We start from the raw sequence: 23,130 nt of genomic DNA, 5'->3' as shown, positions 1-23,130 counted from the left end.
CCACTGCGCCATCAGGGAAGCCCTTTTTTTTTTTTTTTTTATCCTGAAACTCCTCGGAACACAAAGTATGTATTCAGGAATATAATAAAGCTTTGCCAGAACTTTAAGCCATCAGAGGCTGGCAGAGTTTCCACTTCAAGCTCTTATCACCAAGCCTTTAAATGCTTACCAAAAGAAAATGCCCTTCAGTATGTAATTTTGCATCCTCAAATCATTTTGACGTAAGTTGTTATCAGTTAATACATGTCAACAATACACACTCACCAAGCATCTACTCTTGGTAAGGCCTGGGATGAAGCCCTTTCAGAGACGTGGATCAAAGCATAAACTGGATTAGAATTAAGGACTGGGAATTCCCTGGTGGTCCATGGTGCCAAGGGCCCGGGTTCAATCTTTAGTCGGGGAACTAAGATCCCACAAGCTGTGCAGCGTGACCAAAAAACAAAAAACAACAACAGTGAAAAAAAAAACACACAAAAAAGAACTAAGGCTTATTTTGGCAATTTCTATAACAAAAATGGAAATCACAGATACAAATCTTCTATGTTTTAATTTTCCTGTATTTTTTTCTCTCTATTATGACAGCGCTACTGAGATATAATTCACATACCATAGAATTTACCCATGTAATGTGTATAATTCAATGCTTTTCAGTGTATTTGCAGAGTTGTGCAACCATTACTACAATCTAATTTTAGAACATTTTCCTCACCCCCCAAAAAAACCCTACCTGTTAGCAGTCATTCCTCATTCTCTCTCTACTCTTCCTCATCTACCTCAGGGAAAACACCAATCTATTTTCTGTCTCATGGATTTGCCAGTTCTGGACATTTCATATAAATGGAACCATTCAACATGTGGTCTTCTGTGACTGGCTTCTTTCATGTAGCATGTTTTCAAGCTTCATCCATGTTGTAGCATACATTAGTACTTCATTCCTCTTTATAGCTAAATAGTATTCCACTGTATGGATATAGAACATTGTGTTTATTCAACTCATCATTTTATGGACATTTGAGTTGTTTCCACTGTTCTCTATAACGTTGCTATAAACATTCATGTACAAAGTTTAGGTGATATATTTTCTATTATCTTGGGTATATACCTAGGAGTAGAATTGTTGGATCATATGGTAACATTTTAAAGAACTGCTGAACTGTGTTTCAAAGACATTACACTATTTTATATTCTCATCAGCAATGTATGACCTGTTATTTAATCTAATATTATAAGTTAAATAATAAAACGTACCTATCCTTATTTCAAAATAAAATAAATTTATTAACTGACCTCCAATTACTCTGACAAACCTTCAATTACTCTGATATGGGTTTTAAAATATAATATCCTACTCATTATTTTCAAATTTTTTCTTTATTGTGTCTTTAGTTACCCACTATGATCCAGCTTTCATTTTTGAGAAATTTTTCTTTTTTAAATGTTCATTGTTTGGGGCTTAAACATAATAATCAATGGTCAAAATGACATAAAATATCTACCCTTTGAATATATTGAGATTTTGTTGTGATTAATTTTGGTAAATAATCCAATCTACATATTGGAAAAGTGAATGTAATTCTTCTTAATGAGCCACAGAGTTTCTTAGAAAACTATTAGCTCAGTATTATTAACAGTATAATTTCTTCTCCAACATATCATATTTACTGTCTATTCATAAGTTTATTGGGAAGATATATGCACTAGCTCATATGTGGCTTGGGGAAAAAAGACTGGCATGTTGAAAAAATTCAGTATTATTAGCCATTTTTATCCAATCACATTAAAGCAAAAATCTCCTTTTGCAATTCTACCCTCTCCATTTCTTCTCAGTTGTTTAACATGGTTTACTCATGTATTTAGATTATGTGCTATTTAACTTATAACTGATGTCAAAACTTCATTACTGAATATCTTTCATCTTGACTTAATAACAATATCTATTAATATTGTTAATTTAACTTTCCTTTTGTTTTAAACTTGAGTGAAAATAGAACTTTGTTCATTTTTTAAATATTTTTCTGAACCACTTTGATAGTGTCTATTTTTCTAAGCAGGTATTGTTTGATTTTATATTTTAATCCATCCTAGAAATTAATGCCCATTGACAGGATAACTTTGATTAATAATGTTTATTATTGTGATTTTTATTTGTTACCTGTAATGTCATTCTATGTTATGCTATTTTTGCTTCCCTGATAATCCTTTATACCATGCATTTTAAGAATGGAAGTTAAAATTTTCACATGACTTGAAATTTTATTTTTACTCTATTGTGTAAGTGGAAACAAATTTAGAAAAGACAAACAAAAAGGGTTGTTTCATTTTTTTTTTAAATTTATAATCTCCTAAAATTTTACTGGCTGTGGAAATGGCTACTGAGGATATGCATCAAATACATTTATTGCAAGCTGCTAGCCGGTTGTGAATGAAGGGTAAATAATTAGAATTTCCCATGAAAATGCTGACAGACACTCTTAAAAGAGTCATTTTCATGGAAATTTTATATCATGCCCATCTCATAATAATTTGTTGTCAATTTGACTATTTTATGATGGTTTTCACAGAGATCTAGGGTGGTCAACTCACTGGCTCCCACTGACACTTCAGTTCTTGGTTCACAGCAAGGATTATATATGAGTTTGGGCACAGCTCAGTTATCCCATTAACAAGATAGAAAATAGCATAAATAAATTAGATGACCCACCTACTGTTGAACAGTGTTTGCCAGTTCTTAAAACAATGGTTGTCTCCTTCAGCATACAAGAAAAATAATGTTTTTTTAAACAGACCACCTAGAAACAATTTAGAGTCATGAATACAAATGTATAACCTTTATAAAAAGTATTTCTGAAGTAAAGACAATAAAAAGACATTGTCGCCCAATATCCATTTCTATTCCTTCCCTGGTCATGAGACATTTGTAGCCTGAGGGCCAGGATCCAGAACGGAGACTACATTTCCAAGCTATCCGGCAGCTGGATGTGACTGTGTGAAAGAGACATGTCAGCAGAAGTGTAACAAAGGAAGTGTAAATCATTTTACAAGTAAAACTACTTGCACAGATATTCTTCACCTCTTGCTCTGTACTGCTTCTGGAATGTGGAGACCATGCTGCTTCAGGAAAATAAGGGCTGCTCTAGAAAGAATCTGTGGACTCCCAACTTCACTGGGGATGGTTGACCTCCAGGCATTGAGTGAGAACAAGTGGAAACACAGGGTCTGCAGCTGGATAGCCCATGTTCAAGTTCCAGCTCCTCCACTCACCAGCTGCAAAATCTTGGAAAAGTTAACTCCTTTGTGGCTCATTTTCCTCATTTACAAACTGGAGATAGCAAGATCCCATAGAGGTCTGTAACAATTAAAACAGTCAGCAAATGGCAAGTACTCAGAATAATGTCTGATACATAGCTGAAGCTAAAAACTATCAGCCATTCTTGCCCACTTGAGAGAACAAACTTCTATCTTGTTAAGAATATTGCCATTTAGTTTTTTCTATTAGTCACAGCTAAACTTACTTTTAACTAAAATATCATGCAGACATCACTTGCAGTTATAATAAAATGTAGGTTTTCATCAAAGACTAAGTCCATAGTCTTTCCAACTTCTCCAAGGATACCACAAAGAAAATATTGAGAAAGAAAGGAAAAGGAAATTAGCATATTTAATATTTGTAGACTTGTGTTGCTATCAGATAAACAATAACTTTGTCATGCCATGTTTTATTTCTCCATTCCTCCTGAGAGCCAAAGCTGCTGTTGGCCTTTTTCTAAGTCACTTTCCACCTATTATGTGCATTATGTACACACATACATGTATGTATACACACATGCTTACAAGAATGTATATGTATGCATGTATACATACATGTAGATACTGTCAAGGCATTACTTGGCCTTCAACACTTAGAGTTTAAAAAAGGAGAGAAAAAAGCAGAAGTCATAGATTGTGATAAAAATATTGTCAAAGACACTTTATTTTAGTGAAAAATTTTTGGTTCTATTCTCAATATAAAAAGACTGTATCTTAGAATAAATTCTTTAACTGAAACTCCAATAACATATTATTTTAAATGTGTGGTAAATATACTGTTTTTGTAACAAAAAGAACAATGATCACTTATTACATTTTTTCTGTAACTATTTGCTTATTTGCTCCTTTCCTGTTTCCCAGACTGAGAAATCTTGCAAGGATTTTATTTTGTTTCTTTTTCTATCTCCCATGAGTGGTGTTGTACCTGACACATAGGTAGTGTATAATAAAGTTTTGAAGAATGAATAAATAAATGGGTTTCATAGGTTTCCAGATCTGGTAGTGACCCCATTATACTGGGAAGAAAATCAAGGCTCTGAGATGTAAAAACTTTGCCTGACAACCTGTAGCTACTTGGAGGTAAAAACAAGTCAAGAGTTCAAGCCCCCTGCTCCTCAACCCCATAGAATCTATTTAATTCCCACCATATGTCTGAAATTTTAGCAGTGAGAGCTTTTTTTTTTTTCTCACTTTTTGTAAGTGGTGCTGAATGATGAATAAAAGTGGGGGGAAAAGGGGAATACAATTCAAACTGCCAGTGATGAAAATAAATTAGAAGGAGGCATCCTGAAGGTCCAGGAACTAATATCCATGCATGGCAGCAAGCATATGTTTTTCCTGGCACACTTTGAATGTAAGCAAGCACAGAAGTTGGTATTTCATTACTTTAAGCATTTGTATTAATGACGTTTGTATATGTCAGTAGTGTGTAGGCAGAAAGATTAAAAAGAAATTTCTTGTTATTACATATTTTGAAATGTTCTATATTCCTACAGCATGGTTTATTTTTAGTTCCCTTTCTCAGCATGTAATTCTGACAATTTGGAGATAGAAAAATCTCTAACAGACACAAATTCTTAGGTACATAGAATATGAGATATGGGCTGCCTATATTTGAATCTTGGCTTCATTCCATAGCTGTGTGGCTTTGAACAGTGAAATAACATTTGGGGTCTTTGTTTCTTATCTGAAAATGTACTGTTGAATTTTTTTAAAAATACAGTATCTCATCATTTGAGTGTTAAACAAGATAATATATGGAAAGCATCTAGCACAGTGCTTGAAACTTTCAAATATTCTATCAGTTAGTTACTTGTGTGGAACAAATTACCTCAAAACTTAGTGGCTTAAAACAATAGGCATTTATTATTACAGTTTACAGGTCTGTGGGATTGCACAGTGTTGACTGACCTGGACTCATCACGGTAACTGTTGATCTTGGCTGGGCTAATGTATACATCTGAAGGTTGGACGTGGCACTCTACTCTAAGCTTAGACTTGGCTGGGGCAATTTAATTGACGCAGCTCTGCTCACAGGTCCTTCATCCTGCTCCCAATATTAACCCAGGCTGGTTAATCCAGGCATGTTCTTCTCAAGGAAATGGTGGTGTCAAGGAGCAAGCAAGCCTAACATGCAAACACCTTTCACAACTTTGCTTGCTTCATTTCTGCAAACATCTGCTTGGCTACATCAAGTCTCATGACAAGATAAGGAGTAGAAAGTATCCCTCCAGCCCGCTTCCCTTCGTATGGGTGTGCTGCAAAGTTAAAAAGCAAAGGGCACGGATACAGGGAAAAGAGACAAGTTGGAGCTGATACCACAGTCTTACAAACACTTGATTGTACAACACGGAGTAATATTAGTTCTATCATTTACTTCTCAAATCTTTGCACATAAAATGCCTTATTTCTTCCTAAACTGTTGAATTGCACAGAGTACTTGTTCAGACTGTATCTAACTAAGGTAATCTGAAGCTTCATGAGTGGTATAGACAGTATCCAACTTCTTGGTGAAGCTATGCTCTTTCCAACCCATCAGAAACGGGAAATTCAACAACACATCTCTCATTATCTCACTTTCAGGTGCCTTCCTTTCAGCTTATTCTCTTTTTAAGTGCTTGACATTTTTTTCATGGCTCACTCAACTACCTTAGCCTTTTTTCTCTCTGTTCTTTGGAATAAGTAATTTCTATTGATCTATCTTTAAGTTCACTGAATTTTCTTTTCTTTAACCTGTCTAGTGAATTTTTCATTCTGTTTTTTTACTTTTCAGCTGTAGATTTTTATTCATTTATTTATATAGATTTGATTTCTCTGTTCAAGTTTTCTCATTTATTCGTGAGAATAAATATACTCTTTCCTTTAATGCTTTGAACATTTTTTTCTTTATTTTTTGAATGCATTCATAATATATACTTTGAAGTCTTTGTCTGCCAAATATAACATAAGGACATGCTTAGTGTCCATTCTATTGACTGTCTTTTTCCTGAGTATGGATCACACTTTACTGTCTCTGTGTATGTCTTAGAGTTTTTTATTTAAAACTGGATAGTCAGATACTATAGTATAACCACTTAGCACTCCATTGTATTGTTCTGACTATTGTTATACTTTTATATTTTGTTTTAGTAAGAAGGTAGTTAACTTGCTTGGACCAAAACTGTGATGTTTGTCTCTTCCATGATATGTGGCATCTCAAATCTCTGCATACTTCTTACAACTTCAAACTGTTGCTGTTTTAGCCCAATCTCCTTGTGTTTCCCACTTATATTGATATTTGGTAATTTTCAAAGATTTAGGCAGTGTTTGTACTTTGGTTTTGGGGTTTATCCTCTCTTGGTTTGCTTAACTCTGGAAATTCCTCTTCTAGTTGCTCTGTTTGCCGCAGTCTCTGTCCTCTGATCTCTAAAGCCAAAAAGGCTTTAGCTTCTTGTCATGTGACCTACAGATTTGGAAAATGCATTCATTAAAACAAACAAACAAACAAACAATACAGGACATTCATGGATCTCACCCAGTAAAGCTCTATCTTTTAAGGATAGGTTCTATTAGGTCTCTGCTTGCATTTTCACTGAGTCCCCTCAGTCTATCCACTAGCATGCATAATCAAACAAGGATTTACACATAGTGTATAGTCATATATTGGATGCAGTTCTCTTCTGGAATTAGATTCTGTTTTTTACACCTTGAGTAATAAGGTTGTGAGTTTCTGCTGCCAACTCATGATGAGTGTCCTGCAACAATAAAGCCACAAACTTGCAATCATTTCCATTTCCTGTTGAAGTTTTTTCTTAAGAACAAACTATCTTCTGGCTTCTGTCTGATTTTGGATACTTTCCAGTGCCTTTAAATATCTGTTTTTTTATGCTGTGTCTAGACTTTTTACCAGTGATCTGCAGAAGGATTCCTGTGAGCACTTCACTTTATTGCCATGCCATAAGCTCTCTGCTTTGTCAGAAAATGACAGCAATGCTGGCTCATTCCCCCAGGGTGTTTTTAAAAAAATAATAATAGCAGGACTTGAATTATTTTCAACAACATAGATAGACCTAGCAGGTATTATGCTTTAGTATTCTAGAACATAAAGAGAGTATGAGTGTAGAGAACAGAGAATGGCATTCTTTATATAGAGTAGGGCATCTTTAAGCCTAAAATTGGCATCTAGTTGTTAAGAAAACTATGTGGTGTAATGGCTAAAAGCATTGACTAGAGAGCAAAACATCCTGGGTCTGAATTCGAAATTTGCCATTTAATAATTCATTTAACTCGTTTACATCATTTAAACTCTTTATGCCTCAGTGTCTTCATCAATAAAATGTAGATGATGATAACAACCACGCAGTTTTTTTGTGAGAACCGGATACACTGATATATATAAATACATAGAACATTAAATAGTATATTATATGACATATAGTAACTACTGTTTTTATTTAAAAACAAGGAAAAGATCATGAATAAATGATAAAAGCTCATTAATTTCATGTAGAAGAATTATCAGAATCACCATCATAAAGCACTGGATTTGAGTGTTAGCCCATCCACATGCCTGTTGTATGGTATAGGGTTTACCACATCCTCTGGGTGGATCTGATTCTCTATCCACAGAATGGATAACTTCCTGCCCCACATCTTTCATGAGGGTGTTATGAAAGTCAAATCAGAGAGTAGGTTTGAAAGATCTTTGTAAACTGCAAAGTGCTGAACAAAAGACAGGTGCATTGATAGGAAATATCTTTAGATTAAAAAAAGAACCTTGGAAATGCTCATGCACTATTTGTGTGTGTACACCAACAGTGAACCCACCAAGAGTGGTGCAGCCACTATGGAAAATGGAATGGAGTTTTTTAAAAAAATTAAAATTAGAACTACCATACGATCCAGCAATTCCACTTTTGGATATTTATCCAAAGGAAATGAAAACACTAACTCAAAAAGATATATGCACTCCCATGTTCATTACAGCATTATTTAGAATAGCCAAGAATATATATATTATAATATATATTATATAATAATATATAATATAAAATGAAATATTCTGTCATGAAAAAGAAGGCTATCTTGCCATTTGTGGCAACAAATATGCAACTTGAGGGCATTATGCTAAGTGAAATAAGTCACACAGAGGAAGACAAATGCTGGATGATCTTACTTATATGTGGAATCTAACAAATAGAAACCAAACTCATAGATGCAGAGGACAGATTGGTGGTTGCCAGGGGTGGGGGTGGAGAGTGGGTGAAATGGGTGAAGGTGGTCAAAATGTATAAACTTCCAGTTATAAAATTTTAAAAAAAGTCCTAGGGGTGTAATGTGTAGTGTGGCAACTATGAATATTAGGGAATTGTATGTATCTTATAGAAATCATGTTTTCACTTTTTTCCAGATATATATCCAGGAGTAGAATTTTCAATTATATAATAGTTCTATTTTCAGTGTTTTGGGAAACCACCATACTGTTTTCCATAGTGGGTGCACGAATTTACATTCCCACCAACAGTGTTCATAGAGCACTGTTTACAATAGCCAAGATATGGAAGCAACCCATGTGTCCATCAACAGACAAATGGATAAAGAACATGTGGTATATATACACAACATAAGGTTACTCAGCCATTAAAAAAGAATGGGACTATGCAATTTGCAGCAATGTGGATGGATCCAGAGAATATTATTCTTAGTGAAATAAGTCAGACAAAGAAAGACAAATACTGTATGATATCACTTCTATGTGGAATCTAAAAAATAAAGCAAACAAGTGTATTATATATAGCAAAACAGAAACAGGCTCACAGATATAGAAAGCAAACTAGTGGTTGCCAGGGAGGAGAAGGAGGGGGGAGGGGCAAGATAGGGTTATGAGATTAAGAGGTAAAAAACTATTATGTATAAAATAAATAAGCCACAAGGATATATTATACAGCACAGGGAATTATAGCTATTATTTTGTAATAACTTTTAATGGGGTATAATTGATAAAAATAGTGAATTGCTAAGCTGTATTCCTGAAACTAATATAATATTGTAAGTCAACTATACTTCAATTAAAAAATAAAACAAACTGGATAAAACAATAACAATTTAAAAATCCTGTATTGTATATTTAAAAGTTTCTAAGAGAGTAAATCTTAAAGTTCTTATCAAAAGATTGTAACTCGGTGTGGTGTTGCATGTGAACTAAACTTACTGTGGTGATCACTTTGCAATATACACACATATTGAATCATTATGTTGTATACCTGAAACTAATATAATGTTGTATGTCAATTATATATCAGTAAAAAAATGAAAACAAAATCATGAGGAAATTTAGATTATATTTTGGACTCAGTGATAATAATACATATCAAGACTTGTGGGATTCAGGCAAAACAGTATTCATAGGGAAACATATAGCTTCTAATGCACATATTGGTAAAACAACCGCAAAATAAACAGAAAGAAAAGAGAAGGAAATAATAAAGAAAGAGAAGAGCTGAAAAAAATACAACAGGAACTATCACCCCAACTAAAATTGGTCCTCTGAAAAGTTTAATAAAATTTATAAATGAATACACAAAAATTCAGTAAAAACATTTTTGTCTTTACAAATGACCACATCCTGGTACATAAATGCATTCCTAATATTCAGTCATCAGGGGTCCTTTTACAAAAATTCTGGAGTGTTTCTTGAAAATCTCTGCACATGGTAGATGCAGTACAGACATAAAACTGAGCTTGGCCTTGTGCAAGTGTTCTTAGTGGGTTCTTAAGATTCAGCACTTTGAAAGTCCTCAGAATGCCCACAATATCTTAAAACAAGGAGATGTTAAGTAGACAAAATGTTTTTCTGTTTTCTTAAAAATTCTAACCAATCCTTGTGGTTATGAAGCCACATATTAATAAGCAAACTGATCATTTTCCACAGGAAATCTAACACAGTGTTTAAATGATATTATCCTAGGTTATGCTTTTCCAAAGAGATGGCTCACATCTTTCCTGTTTTCATGGAAGAGAATCCTTCCCCAAAGGCTTCCCAGTCATTGCTCTTACATCTCATTGTCCAGAACTGGGTGACATATTGACTACTTTCTAGATTAAGTAGTTGAGTTACCTTTTCTGATATCTGAATAAAATCACAATTGGTGTTAATTTGGAGTTAAGCAAGCACCAGAGTTGCCCATGTTGGTTTTTTTGTTTGTAATTTTTTTCTAGTTTTACTTAATGAAGAATTCAAAACAATAGAATAATTTCAACTATAATACAAGAGGTCTTTCAGATTCTCCAACCGCTGATATTTACCACATTTACTTTTTCATTTTCTCTATTTCATCACCTATGCATACATATTGATTTATTATTTTTATTTTATTATTATTATTATTTTTAGTGGTGCGTGGGCCTCTCACTGTTATGGCCTCTCCCGTTGCAGAGCACAAGTTCCGGACGTGCAGGTTCAGTGGCCATGGCTCACGGGCCCAGCCGCTCTGCGGCATGTGGGCTCCTCCCGGACTGGGGCAAGAACCCACGTCCCCTGCATTGGCAGGTGGACTCTCAACAACTGCACCACCAGGGAAGCCCCTACATATTGATTTTTTATGAAACTGTTGAGATTAATTTGTAGACATGGTTCCCTATTATACCAAATACTCCAGTATATATTTTCTAAAAACAAACAAGCAAAATCTCTTACATAAGCACATTATTGCCCTCTAAATTGGAAAGTTCAAATTAACACAATAATTCCTCATAATTAGGTTTGGAGCTGCAATATCACAGAAATAATGCTATGCTCTCCGTATCCTGATGGGTGGTATACAATATTGATTTGTCCCAGTGTTAACAAAGGAAACTATGACCATATATGGTTAAATTGGTGTCTGCTAGGTTTCTACCCTGTAAAGTAATTATGTCTTTCTTTGTAAGTAGTAAGTATTTTGTTAGGGCATACTTTGAGACTATGAAATTATCCTATTTCTCATTAAACTTTCATCTTTTAGTTTTTGCATCCATTGATGATTTTTACTTTAAACAGTTATTGTTATAATGGTTATCAAATGGTGATTTTATCCATTTATTACTTGGAATTCTACTCTTCAGGAAAAGCTTTCTCTTTTTTGCATTAATTTCTTTTATCGGTAGAGACATGGATTCCTACTTTATTCAGTGGATTGAAATTCAATAGTATTAATTTGATGCTCATTTTTTCCTAAATTTGGCTAATGGAAGCCCCTTCAAACAGACTTCTGTATCCCTTTGATGTGCCATTATGATTCCTTGAACACCTCTTTACCATCTGTCAAAATAAGTTGTTCCATGTTTAACATGTATTTTTGTAGACCAATCTCAAAATCATCCATTTCTCTATGGGATCCTCATTCCTTTTAGTAAGTCTCTACATCAGAATGTACTCAATGCTTCTTGGGTCTCATCACTTTCAAGCCTTCTTAGTAGACAGAGCAAAGAAATATGTATGAATATACCTATATATTTATATATATAAATTTACTTTTATATTTGTGTATATATATATATATATATATATATATATATATATATATATATATAACCATGAATTTACTCTAGTACCTCCAATTCTAATCTAAACTTTAAGGTGGTCTAGCTTTCCCCCTTTTCCATATTTCTAACTCCCTTCTTCAACAGTGAGAATAATCATGGCTCCCATTATCCTTGACATACTCATTTATTTGCTCTAGTCTCTTTTATATAACCAATTTCCCAGCAAGACTAGTTCTTGACCTTGATTATAGTATCACCTTCTGGCTCAGTCATGACTACACCATAGCCTTCTTGTTGACCTTCCCCTACCCCAGTGTATTGGTCACCTTTTTGCTTGTTTTTTAGAACTACTTTGGCACAAATCTACAGAAATAAACTGATTGACCCATCAGATGAATGGCACATAGATTAATGGGTAGAAAAATAAGAGCACTCACAAATTATCAAAATATTTGTTCAAATCTTACTATTTTTTTTCACCAGTGAAACATTGTTAAACATTATACCATGGACATTTTCTCAAACCTTCCATATTTAAAAACTGCATCATTTTATAGGTTACTATCACTGGTGCCTACTTTTGTTCAGGTACTCGTAACCTTCTACCTAAATGTCTGTCAGTTTCTCCAATCAGCTTTGGAGCTCTTTAAAGGCAAGGACTGTCATTCATTTCCATAACCCCAGAGCTTAGCCTAGGGGCCAACACACTGGTGTTTGATAAATATTTGCAGAATCATTGAGTTATTTAATGACTAAATAATGCCATTAGTCAAAATGAACAAATACAAACATTGAAAGAATGTTCTAAAATGTTTGCCTATTTTTTTTTAATTTTCAAGAATGTTTTGGTTGTTTTCCTCTTTTTTACAGCTCTTCAATACATTTCAATAAGCCTCTAAAGAACATCTTCTCTGCATAAGGCTCTGTGTTTGTAACTGCTACCTGAACTCATTTTCCTATTTGTGATGACTCTTCAAACTCGCAGAGCCCAGACACTTGACTCAGAAATGGAGATTTTATCTACCTCCAATATTCTGGTTGGAGTTGGACTCAGAAAGGCCAACTTTTACAAAAACTGTACAAAACCACCATATTAATGACTTTTCCAGAGTTCTCCAAAGTCTATTCACCCTCATATCCTGATAATCCACATTTTTTTAAATTATGGGAACCAGAAAAAGCAGTCCTTGGTGTTGATCTTTTTTTCCCGTCTATAAACCAAGTTCTAGACACCACTTTTAACTGTTTAAGTCAATTTTAGCATTAAATTCTCACAGACCCCAAATCTCTTAAAATTTTATTATCAGAGGTTTCTGTGTAACTATCTGAGAGAAGAATATTATATAAAATAAAGATACTAAATAATAAAATATTTCTGAAGCAATTATATAAGACACCATATTCCCATCTACAAGAGAAAAATATTCCCAGGAAGAGATGATTCCTGAGGGATTTCTGCTCTTCCCTTGACCACAACAACATCTGGAACAGGGATTCCAGGTCTCCCTATATCTGTGATGTCTAATACAATAGTCAGTAGACATATGCGATCACTGAGTGCTTGAAATGTGGATGGTCTGAATTGAGATATGCTGTAAAATACACACCAGATTTTGAAGACTTGGTTCAATTAATATAAATGTAAATTATCTTATTATTAATTTTAAAAATCAACTGTGTGCTAAAATGATATTTTGGATACATGGGTCATAATAAAATATATTATCAGTTGCCATTTCTTTTCTGCTCTCTTTTATAAGAAAAGTCTTGAAAACATTGCCTATTTTTGTCTCCACTTACCTTACACTCTCTCCTCTATAAGCTCCAATCATTTCACAAAAATACACCAAGACCTCAATTACCAAGGTTTCAAATGACCTCTGTATTACAAAATTGTATAGTCAGAACACATTTTTAATGAATTTGATCTCAGCATTATCTGACACAGTTGATGACACCATTCTCTTTGAAACCCTCTCTTCTCTTGGCTTCAGTGACCATATATGCTTATGGTTTTCCCTTTTACCTCAATGGGGCTTTTCTTCATTGACTCTTTTCCTTCTCTTTGACCTCTAAATATTGGAGTGACCCTAAGTTCAGTTCTGGGACTTCACCTATCCTCAACGTTCACTCTCTCACTCACCCAGTGTTTTAGTTTTAAACACCACTGGCATATCAAAGAATCCAAAATATTTCCTCCAGCCCTGACTTATGTCCTAGAGTCATATAAACAACTACAACTATCATTTGGTATCTTTACCTGGTTGCCGATTACACACCTCAAACTTAACTCAGTTCTCTCTCATTCTCCCTTGGCTCTTCCTTTTAGTACACCTACCACAGTTCTCACTCTTGGTAAATGGCATCGCCATCTGCCCCATTGCTTAAGCTTCATATCTAGGGTCTATTCCCTCTTTCTCTTAGAGTAGATGCATCAGTGTATCTGATTGACTTTACCTCTGAAGTACATCTTATCTTTCCTGGCTGCTCCCTGGTCCAAGCTACCATCTTCTATCACCTGAACTGTTTTAATAGTCTACCAACTAGTTTTCCTGTTACCACTCTTACTCCACTATGATCCAATCTAGGTATCATGGGCAGAGTCATCCCTTATGTTATCAATTAGGTCGTAGCATACTCCTACTTTAAAGTTTTTACCTTAAAATTTTCCCACTGCTTTAGGATAAATTCAAACGCCTAACTCTGGCTTGTCCCTGCTTACTTCTTCAACATCTAGAGCTATTTTCCAACTTAAAAAAATTATTTAATTGAAGTATAGTTGATTTACAATGTTGTGTTAACTTCTGCTGCATAGCAAAGTGATTCAATTTTATATATATATATATAATTATATATATTATAATTCTATAAAATTATATATATATATATTTCACATTCTTTTTCATTATAGTTTATCACAAGACACTGAATATAGTTTCTTGTGGTATACAGTAGGACCTTGTTGTTTATCCATTCTATATATAATAGTTTCCATCTGCTAATCCCAAACTCCCAATCCATCCCTCCCCTACCTCAGGTCTGTTCTCTATGTCTGTGAGTCTATTTCTGTTTCGTAGATAAGTTCATTTGTGTCATATTTGAGATTCCACATGTAAGTGATATCATATGGAATTTGTCTTTCTCTGTCTGGCTTACTTTACTTAGTATGATAATCTCTAGGTCCATCCATGTTGCTGCAACATGGATGGACCTAGAGATTTTTTTTCCTTTTTATGGCTAAGTAGTAGTCCATTGTATATATGTACTACATTTTCTTTGTCTGTTCCTCTGTCAATGGAAATTTAAGTTGTGTTCATGTCTTGGCTATTGTAAATAGTGCTACTATGAACATAGGGTATTTTCGAACTTTTAAACTGTGATCCAAACAAGCTTTCCTTCTGAAAGTTCCTTGAACACACCAAGAATTTTCTTTCTGGCTGTTCCCAATGTTTATATTGCTCTTCACTAATCTTTTCATGGCTGGTTCCTTCTTGCACTTACATCTCCACTTAAATATCATCTGACCAGAGACATCTTCCGAACCACCCCATCTCAATCATACCTGGTCACTCTTTAAAATAGCAGCATATTTTAAATTCTACTTATCCCTAATCATTACCACATAATATTTTCTTGTTCATTTTCCTTTAACTATTTGACTCTCCTTGGTGTAAGGCAGGATCTTGTCTTTCTTATTCACCAGTATATGCCTAGTGCCTAGAGCAGTGCACATACTGGACATTCAAATATTTGTTGATTGGATAAATATTTAATTGCATTGTCTTATTCACCAGCACAGGGCAAAGAAACTGAGAAATCAGTGCTATTGGGGAAAGATATCAGGTTTCATAATAAACTCAATGCTGTGTTTTCAAGTCTGTCTAGTATATATTCACCTCCTTGGGCCCATTTACTTGTTTTCACTCTATACCAATTTTGTCCCAAATAGCTTTCTGTGATGTTCAATATAGTAACTATTAGTCACATGTAGCTATTGGGTAATTGAAATGTGACTAGTTTAACTGAGTAGCTGAATACTTAAATTTATTTAATTTAAATTTAAAAAGCCGCATGTGGCTAGTGGCTATCATATCAGATAGAGCTGCTCTAGAGGGAAAGCTCAAGGCAGTTTCTATGTTTTAGCTCTTCTCCATATCCTGAGTACCAAGCAAGTTTCTGATGTAACACAGATGATCATTAAGCCTGGTTAAAATTCTTGAGTCAAAGGCAGGATAGTGAGAATTTGAGGCCTTGCTAGAGAAGGGGCAGGGAACCCAAGTGATGTCTCTGTGTGAGAGAAAGCCCCATATGGTGTCTCTCCTTCAGTGTAGCCATGAAAATAGTACAGGTTTTAGAAATTTAGAAATTCAAGATGCTCGCCTGATTTATACAAGCTGTGTGACCTCAGCAAGCCACATAACCACCTCTGAGTTTCTTTTTTCCTCACCTGTGAAATGATGACATAAAAGAATGTAGCCTCTAACTTAGTGGATTTTTATAGGTATCAACTGAGGCCAAGAATAGGAAAACCTAGCTGTAAAGTGTGAAGTGGTCTGTAAGTATATGGCTCTGTTATTTGTCCCACAGATTGGTCCTGTTGGCAGATAAATATTAGCAGTCGGTTATCAAACATCACATCATCTAGACAGCCCTGGCCCTAGAAAAGTTGGCATCTACTCATTTTACTCCATGATGGAAAAAGAATAAATAAATCATAAATGATTAATTTAGACTTCCCTCCACGCCTCCCGTTAACAGCTCAAAGTCCCCACCACACAGCAGGCTCAGTGATGAACTGGTGTGGTAGAACCTTCAAGACGGCGGCTAACCCTTCTCCAAGTACAACCAGCTGTGAAAACAAATTTAGCTCCACCAACATTGCAAAGGAGCAAAGCTTTTTCATAGGTTAGAGATATAATGTTCACCCCATTCAGAGGAATCCAAACCAAATACCAATGGCTTGTGGGGGTAAGAGGATATTAAGCATAATAGACAGATTATCTGCTAGTTTACTGAAGGTGAAGGAAGAGACATTTGTCATACTTTTGCTAGAAAATGAGACTTTATCAAAGGGAGACAGGGTGAAAGGTCACCAGTTCTATTGGTGCGATTATTATCTTTACATAGCTGGAGTGGCAAAAGAAATGATCCCAAACAGAGCAAAACAAAACAGACCTCACCGAAGCACTTCAAGATGAGCCCCAAGAAGCCATCACACCAGACCCACTGGCTTCATCTTAATTTATCATCCTGGGCCTTGTTGACAAGAGTTGATTGGGTTCTCCATCTCTCCACGATGCAGCAGGTTTCATCATGGCAAACCACTTGGTGGACACTAGGGATGGTTAACTTTTAGGAAACAATCATTATAATAAGAAAGATACTACATTTTTGAGCATCTACTAGAGCCCTGAGACTGTGTTTTTTATTTATTATCGCAAATGACAATCCACAAATAAGTGTTACCTTTACTGCTTTGCAAATGATTCAATTAGTGCTTAAGTAAATTGGCACATCATAGATGTGTTGTTTTGGGTATTAATAAATACAGTAATGAATATTGTATCAGAAGCAGCTACTTATATAAGCACCTTTCTTGGTGCCTCAAAAAATGTACACTTAAGGGAATTGATAGCCAATGCCTATTTGTTATTTCTGAAGACATTTTTGCTCACATGTCTACACAGTTTCTTTTTTTTTTTTTTTTTTTTCGTGGAAAACTTATAACTCTCAAGAAATACTTCTCTTCAAGTTAGGTTTATTTAGCATTGACTTCACTACCTATGTCAGCCATCATAGCTGCCCCTGACAAAGAAGCTAGGGCTATCTGCCTCAGTCAGCAGAGCAGATTCTCCCTCTCACTTCCCTTCCTCTCTCCTCTGCTCTGAGCATCCCACTCTCACCTGGATACCTCACAGCATGCCTTAGCCTCTGGATGCACCCTCTCTATCTATCCTCTGCCATTTAGCAAGTGCCTTGGACAGTCTGCCTAGTTTTTGTTTTACCTTCCTCCAGAAACATAGCTTCTTGAAGTTTCCCATTTCTTTAGATTAAAAAAATGTGGCTTTTTCACATACACTTCTCAGAGCCAGGAACAAACCCAGGGCTGCTAGTTCCCTTTCCACTACATTGATCCTCATATTTTAATGGAAATAACTATGACTTAATAGACACCAGTGTTACAACATGAATTGAAATTTTTCAAAAATTGCAACCAACATTTACTGTTTTCTATATGACAGATAATTTACCAATTCACAGATAGTATCATTTCTAATACTTAAAAAACATAATGAAATAGGAGTTATGGTCTTTTCATTTAACAGGTGAGGAAACTGAGGCAGAGAGGCATCAAGAGATTTGTCTAGGACCACATAGGGGCCAAGTAAGAAACCAAAGTCTAACGCTAAACTCATGTTCTTATGTGGCCTAGAGTAGTAGGATATTAAAAAGTATGTGAACTTTGAAGCCAGGGCTTTGACTCAGACCACTATCTACTACTTCTTGTGCACCAACCTCCCCACCCCAAGCAAGCATTCAACATCTTTGCATAGTGGTTATGTGTATGAGCTTGGGAGCTGACCTACCTGAGCTGGCTCCATTTCACAATATGTGAAAACTTGGATAGTTGATGTAACCATTCTGTGCTTCCGTTTCCTCACTTATAAAGCAAGGATAACAGCAAGGTATCTTATTTCTGTAGAAGATTAAGTATGCTGATAAAGGTAAAATCTTTATAACGGTACCTGGACCAGAGTAAATAGTTAACAAATAGTAGCTAGTACTATTGTTATAGATTAGAATCAGTGCCCTCATCTGTTAAACAAGAACATCAAATTGGTCTCATCAGAGTGTGGTGGGAACAAATAAGTTAATGTAATCAAAATCATCCAACAGCATGCCCTTCTCTCCTTCTGCTTCAGTAGATATTTTAGAGAAGAAGTCACTGAACCTCGTAAGTAACTTTTAGAGAGAGGTTGGATGAGAATATTGTTCTAGCATCCAGGATCTGTATCTGCTTTGTTTCTGATTGTTTTTGCTCTGGGTCATTTGCTGACTTGGCTCATCCACAGCCTCTCCACACAGGACAAAGATACGGCCAATCTCTCAGAGCTGGGGAGACAAGAGGGATAGTAGAAGCAGCAGAGACATGGATCTGAAGGTCCTCACTTCTACAATCAGTCTGTCTCCTACAATCAGCAGGCTGACCTTGGGCATGTCCCTCACATCCTCAGAGTCTGGTCCAATATCTTTAAAATGAGAGTAATGGCACCATTCTCATGGGCTATCATGACACATCCTAAATGTAACATTTGCAAAGCGCACAGGAGAATGGTTAGCTATCCAGCTTCATTTACCAGATCCCGAGCGTCAGACCAAATCTACAGTTTCCCAGTATTAAAGAGCTTTAGGCCTGGATTTTTCCGTTTGGAAAAAAGGAAATGTGTGTGTGTGTGTATATATATATATATATATATATATATAATAATTTAAGTATATTAGAACTGTAGTACTGATTCAGCTTAAGTAGAGATCTGTGCTAAGTTAAATACTGATTTCATTCAGGGAGAGTATAAATTTAAGTATTCAGCATAAGCTTTTTTTTTCATTTTTATTGAAGTATAGCTGCTATACAATATTATACAAGTTACAGATATACAACATAGTGATTCACAATTTTAAAGGTTACACTCCATTTATAGTTATTGTAGAATATTGGCTATATTCCCTGTGTTATACAATATATTCTTGTAGCTTATTTTTTTACCTAATAGTTTGTACCACTTACTCCCCTACCCTTCTATTGCCCCTCTCCCCTTCCCTCTTCTCACTAGTAACCACTAGTTTGCTCTCCATATCTGTGAGTCTGCTTCTGATTCGGTTTAAGTAAACTGATTCATATTAAGTACAAACTAAAATGCTTAGATGAGCCCTGCTACAGAAGAAGAGCTAAAGGATGAGGTTGTCAGAGGAGGAAGAGGTTTCACCTAGCTCTTGAGTTATGTCCCAATTCTTTCACTATTATCTCCCATCTCCACCTTCAAGACCACCACCAGTCACCAACAGGATCCCAAATTCTTCAAAAATTTTAAACAAAGATGTGTAGTGAAATACTCATCAGTGTCATTCACTCTAGCAACACTTAATAAGCACCTCCGATATTCTAGGCTCCATGTTAGCTGCTCAGGACATAGTCACAGTCCCCCAAAGCATACACAGAGATGAAATAAAGAGACAGTTTTCCTCAGGCTTAAAAAGTAAGAAAAGATTAATCAGATATGGATCCTTCCCTTAAGGAATTTGCTTGAGTCTAACAGAGGAAGAGAAAGCTTGGGCACAAATAAAACTACTGATAACAACCTCTGGAGTTTGGGGCAGAATGGCAGGTTTGGAAAGAAGATGGCTGGGACAGTGGAAACCACCACATTCGAGGTGGAAAAAGGGCATGAGCAAAGGTACAGGAGAGTAGAAAGTGCCCAAAAAACAATAAGCACAGGGAGTAGAGCTTCTGAAATAGCTTTCTGGGTTCAGTGAACAGAACCCAAGCCACTTGATTTCAACTTTCACTCCATTTTTGCATTTGATCTTTCCAGGTTAAAGTACCACTTTGAAGAGAACAAAGGCACCAAAGCAGCAGAATGTCATGGTAGAAACATTGTACTGGCTTCAGCAGCCCATGTATCCCAGCCCAGTGCTGCATGATTGGACCACATCACCTCAACAATAGGCACCTCTTGTTTCCTAATCCACAAAACAAATGGGTTGGATAATATTCCAGACTCTGCCAGCCCTAACAGTGTTTGATTCTGTAAATTCTCCAACACAAACTGGCCAGAGAGAATATATCTTTCTCCCTGGCTTTCCCGGTCCCTTTGGATTCCTGCACACCCTTGTCTCTTTAGATTCCTGCATGGCCTGTTTCCTAACCCTTGAATATGCACATTGATATTTAGCTCTGAAACGCAAAGTAATGAGATTCGGCTTCCAAACATTATTTGATACCTAGGACTTCTAGTGTAGAGAAAAATGGGTATTTCAATGGAAAACCAAAATGCATTGTCTACTTACAGCATACCTTCGCAGACTTTGATTCTAGTTTGTCCTAGTGTTTAAGCTCTTTTACAACTCTGTAAAGTATGGGTAATCTATAGCAATTGCTTGGTCTATACACATGCAAATTCAGTCCTGTCTTTAGAGGTCTAATCTACTTCACTTCCCTACCCATGAGTAAACAGTTTCACCATCATTTACACATTCATTCCAATATTCCCTACCTATAATTGTGTCTTTTTTTCAGGTTCTCTTTTGAATGTAGACCACACTCATAGGCTAATCTCTAACACTGTGGTCCTCAGATTTCTCGTCATTAAATGGAAACTCAAGTAGAGGGCATGCCTGGATGGGTTATAAAAGCCCTTTCAGCTCCGGGATCTGATACTTTAGATCCACTATGGGTTCACATAGTACTTTATACAAACACTAAATGATCTTCAATTTTTCTTTTTTTTTTTTTTTTAAAGGTATGTGTATTAGGTTGTTAGGGCTGCCATAACAAAATACCACAGCCTGGATGGCTTAAACAACAGAAATTTATTTTCTCACAGTTCTGGAGGCTAGAAGTCCAAGATCAAGGTGTTAGCAGGGTTGAATCCTTCTGTGGGCCATGAGGGAAGGATCTCTTCTAGGCTTCTCTCATTGGCTAATAGATGGCTGTCTTCTCTCTGTGTCTTTACATCATTTTCCTTCTGTTGTTGTCTGTATCCCAATATCCTCTTCTTGTAAGGGCACCAGTCATATTGGACAAGGGTCCACACTAATAAACACATTTAAGTGCCTCTTTAAAGACCTTAGCCCCAAATACAGTCTCATTCTGTGGTACTGGGGGTTAGGATTTCACATCTGAACTTTTGGGGTGACATGGTTCAGCCTGTAACAGTAGGATTCAATAAAAATGACTATGCCACTTTGTTTTGGATTGTGCATGGTCTTTGTGACTGTCTAGGCAACTGCTGAAAGAGATGGGTCCATGTCACCATATCCTCTGATAGAAGAGGTTAATGGTCTTAGTTGCTGTGATGACTCAGAGCCCAAGCTTCCTTAAACTGTAACAAGGCTCTTCCAGCTGCCTCTCAACTCCTCACATCTCCTGCCCAGTTTTACCATGTCATACACAGTGTCCTGAATGTAACAGCTCTCCAATCAAGGCATGCACAGTTTAGCAAATCAAAATACATTATACCCAATTACATTTGAATTTCAGATAGATTTTTTAGAATAACTATGTCACATGCAATATTTGAGACATACTAAAACAAATTATTTGTTGTTAATCTGAAATACAAACTTAACTGAGTGCCCTATATTTTATCTGGCAATGCTACTCCAATTCCTCATTGATATACACATACTACTATGCTTAGGGTTCTCACACATCACTTCCATGCACTTTGCATTGACCAATTATCATCACCTCTTATTATGGGATGAATGTTTGTACCCCACTCCTAAATTCTTATGTTGAAGACCTAACACCCAAGGTGGCTGTATGTAGAGGTGAGGCCTCTAAGGAAGTAATTAAGGTTAAATAAGGTCATAAGAGTGGGGCCCTACCCTGGTAGCAATAGTGTCCTTTTAAGAAGAGACTCCAGAAAGTTCACTTTCCCCTTGTTTCTCCACCTGCGCTCAGAATGGTGGTCATGTAAACACACAGAGAGATAGCCTACAATCCAAGAAACCAGAAGAAGAGGGCTCAGAACGAAACCTACCTTGTCACCACCTTGCTATTGAACTTCCTAGCCTCCAGAAATGTGAGAAAATAAATTTCTGTTGTTTAAGCCACTTAGTCTGTGATATTTTGTTATGCAGCCCTAACAGACTAACACAACCTTTAAGGCAGCTCACCTGGGACTAATACACAGAGTAAAACACATAGTTATGTGTTCATTACTTGTTGAATGAATGACAGGTCTAGTCATTTTGGATCTTTCTGAGCTAAACAGAAACACCTTCCCATTTCATGATGAAAACACCTTCTCTTCTAAGAATGAATCTGTCTTTACCTGTCTCTGCTGGAACCTGTCATAACATATCACCCTATATTGCCAATGCCTGCTCAGTTGTTTGCCTACCACAGGGATACTGGAAGACAAGGATTATACGTCATCCACCCATTGTCATGCCTCTAACATTAAGCAAGGACCCTCCCACACTGAATTCTCACAATTTCCAATGGCACACACTCAAAAAAAAAATTGGCTATATTCAGTATCTTGTAATAACCTATAATGGCAAAGAATCTGAAAAAAGAATGTATATATG

The sequence above is a fragment of the Grampus griseus genome (assembly GCF_964374135.1).
Source record: "Grampus griseus genome assembly, chromosome: 4".
In the NCBI taxonomy this organism is placed as follows: domain Eukaryota; kingdom Metazoa; phylum Chordata; class Mammalia; order Artiodactyla; family Delphinidae; genus Grampus; species Grampus griseus.
The sequence above is the reverse complement of the archived record's forward strand: the minus strand, read 5'-3'. Positions refer to the sequence as shown.